At 40.9% G+C, this 3,290-nt stretch overlaps 1 long non-coding RNA gene across 1 annotated transcript; it reads right to left on the bottom strand.

The window, feature by feature from the left end:
- Nucleotides 1-531: 531 nt before the first annotated feature.
- LOC119305192 lies at nt 532-2,139 on the bottom strand. Its single transcript, XR_005148580.1, has 4 exons — nt 2,031-2,139; nt 1,856-1,949; nt 1,022-1,417; nt 532-862 (listed from the first exon to the last, which is right to left on the bottom strand). It is a non-coding gene; the product is annotated as an uncharacterized LOC119305192 (long non-coding RNA).
- Between the last annotated feature and the right edge of the window lie 1,151 nt (nt 2,140-3,290).

The raw sequence follows: 3,290 nt of genomic DNA, 5'->3' as shown, positions 1-3,290 counted from the left end.
TAGACCCCCTAGCCAGGAAGCAGCAAGTACCACATGTGCACACAGAACACCCAAAGACTAACCCAAATAGGTAGTGTAGTGCACTAAAAATGATGACACTACACAAGCATGCATACGAGAGAAAGCATACAAACATCTTCTCCAATAAGCAAGGAGGAAGCATGTAGTTTTGAGATAAACTTAGAAACTAAGCATGTGAGATCAGCAATAACATAAAAAACTCATAATCTAATTAACTAGTCTGCAAGAGAATCACCTGTGATCTCTGTAAATTGATGAATTAGGGAGGGCTTCCATGTTTGCTTTTATCAAGTTTAGCAATGCTTTGTTGCATTGTTCGGCAATGGTCAGGCTAGATAAAGATAAATAGTTTTCTCACAGAATCATGTACGCTTGTGCATCTAATTAAACATCTAGATAAAGACAAAGGATATACCTTCTTTCCATCTGATAATATCCGGTAGTCAACCACACTCTAATATCTTGAAACGAAGTTTGTGATATAATTGGGAGGATCTTGTGGAATGTTTAATATAGTTATCCTTGCCTTCCTCTATAAATTACCACTGGTGCAGTACTGATTGTTCACAAATTCTTCAATATAGAGTTAACATACAGTATATTAACACTACTACAAACAAAAAAAATATTCACAAGAAATGGCATGAGTATCCAACATTGCAAATAAACAATAGACTGGACAAAAAAGTCAAAGGCTTGTAGACACAAACACAAATACTTGATACCCAGACCTTCGATCAGAAATGACTTGAATATTTATTTTTCTTCTGCTAACAAACAGCTACATGACATTCAGAACTTCGCCCAGGACAAGAGCCCACTGTGTCCAATGCGTTCCTCTCTGCATCGATACATTTCAAGGAAAAAGAGCCATCAGTGCAGGGATGGAGAAGGCGTACTTGATGGCTCATGCTCTCAACCTTAGTCTTAGTGACCATTAGAGTCTGTCGTGCATTAGCACAAATGATCAGGATGCAAGGATGTCAATTCTCATACTGACCTAACAGAAGACAGCGTATGGATCTCTTAAGGGCCTGTCACATGATAGCTCACTTGTGCTTCCATCCATGAGTGTCCCATCAGCAAAATTGACATGTGATTCAAGTGAACTAATCACTGTTGTATCAAAGAAAAAAGGAACTATGCAGATAGCAATAACATATCATCATTTAGAGCAAAATAGTAAATACATGGAATAAACTGCCATGAAATATATTATTAGAAAATAGCTAAAACAATAAGCACATGATTATAGAAGGGGGTTATACAAACATACCTCTGAAGCATAACCAGGAGTTTCCCCAGCGGTTGGCTTAATAAATGATCCTACTGGGCAAGTTTGTTGAACGGCTTCACAGAATGCTATGAGTCTCTCCCTGTTGCCAAGCTCTACTGCCTGTGAGTAAAACAAACAATTTTATTATTTCCTTGGTCTTAAAAAGTCATGACATGTTAACGCAGATAGGCAGACAGTGTAATGTTTTAAAGAGACCGCTTGATGTCCTGTCAGGATCAAACTTTGAATTTACATGGTTTCTGCAGCCATGTGTTCTCCACGAAATTTAAACATTGGAAGAGTACCATTCATTCATCAGTCATCTTACTCTACTCCATTGATGTTTATGTTTCTGCAATCTGTTTTCAACCACATCAGCTTTCTGAGTTTGTGACACATCACAGCTGCTATGCTGATATATCCAAAAATAAGTTGTAATGTTGTATGATGCATGGATACTGTCATATTTGCTTGTGTCGTTGTGCGAGACTCATGTGCTAGCTAGTGAATTAATGTTGAAGCCTTTTCAGACTAATCAAAGTTGAACTTAAAAGCAACCTGCACAATATCATGGCGTGGCTCCCTTGGAAGTGGTTGAACTCTATAGCCCTTGGCTGACATGACTTCTGCAATTAGCAAACCACCCTGTGGTCTGTGGATAGTATAAGACTGTTACTTGCAATTGTATGCATAATTTCCTCGATCGAAGAGGTGGAACTGAGAAGCAACCTACTTTTACTACCTCTCCAACCATTTGGGGAGCAAGAAACAAGCCCTGAAACATTGCTCGCATAACATGTCTAGGTACGGACCCAAACTCCACCCCAAGGCCCGGTGCGGATTTTTTTTTGAAAAGGGGGGAAAACCCCGGCCTCTGCATCAGTACGATGCATACGGCCCTCTTATTATCAAAATAAAGTAGTGCCAACATGGTTCCAAAGGTCTTCAAAAAGCCATAAAAAGCAGAAAAAAGCTCACACAGAGCCAAAAGAGGCTAAAAACATCAACTAGCCAAATCAAGATGCCACAACCGGCTGGGTAAACTAGATAGGAATACTAAATGCCTATCCTATTACATGACCGCCATCCAAACCGGTTGAAGATATCCCGAGCTACCATCTCCCAGCGGACAGACCCAGTAACCAAATGCTCCCTGGCCTCCGTCTGGGTGAGTAGCGACCACGAACGGATCAGTGTCGTAGTCCGGAATAAAACCTGCAAAAATTGTATACATGATATTCTGTTAAAGACCAAATCGTTTCTGCAATTCCAGATAGTCCACAGCAAAGCACAAACCCCAACCCGAATATGTCTCGCTAAGTTAGGCTCAATCCCATTAAGCCATGTCCCAAATAACGCATTAACAGAATTCGGGGGTTTGATATTGAAAGCAATGTGGACCGTCTGCCAAAGTACCTTGGCCAGCGGGCAATCGAAAAAGAGGTGTTTAATAGTCTCATCCCGATCGCAGAAACTACACCTAGTAGGTCGTGTCCAATTACGCTTCATCAAGTTATCCTTAGTTAAAATTACTTGTTTATGGACAAACCACATAAACACTTTTATTTTCAAAGGAACTTTGACATCCCAAACATGTTTGGACGTAGGAATGGAGTTCGAATTAATAACATCAATATACATTGATTTAACCGTGAATGCTCCAGACTTAGTCAACTTCCAGCGTAATTCATCGGGTTGTTGAGAAAGCTGGACGTCCATCAGTCTCCTAACTAGACGGAGCCATTCTTCCCAACGATTGCCCGCTAGCACTCGTCTGAACTGAATATTAAGGGGGGTAGATTGAAAGACCGAAGCAACGAACACCTCACGTCGTTGAACAATGCGGTACAAAGAGGGATATTGGATGGCCAAGGGTGTGTCACCGAGCCAAGTATCTTCCCAGAAACGTGTACTCGTGCCGTTTCCAACAACAAACTTTGTCCTATTAAACAATGCCTGCTTGACCTTCATGAGACCCTTCCAGAAGGGCGAG

Source organism: Triticum dicoccoides, chromosome 5B, assembly GCF_002162155.2.
Source record: "Triticum dicoccoides isolate Atlit2015 ecotype Zavitan chromosome 5B, WEW_v2.0, whole genome shotgun sequence".
Classification (NCBI taxonomy): domain Eukaryota; kingdom Viridiplantae; phylum Streptophyta; class Magnoliopsida; order Poales; family Poaceae; genus Triticum; species Triticum dicoccoides.
The sequence above is the reverse complement of the archived record's forward strand: the minus strand, read 5'-3'. Positions and strand labels throughout refer to the sequence as shown.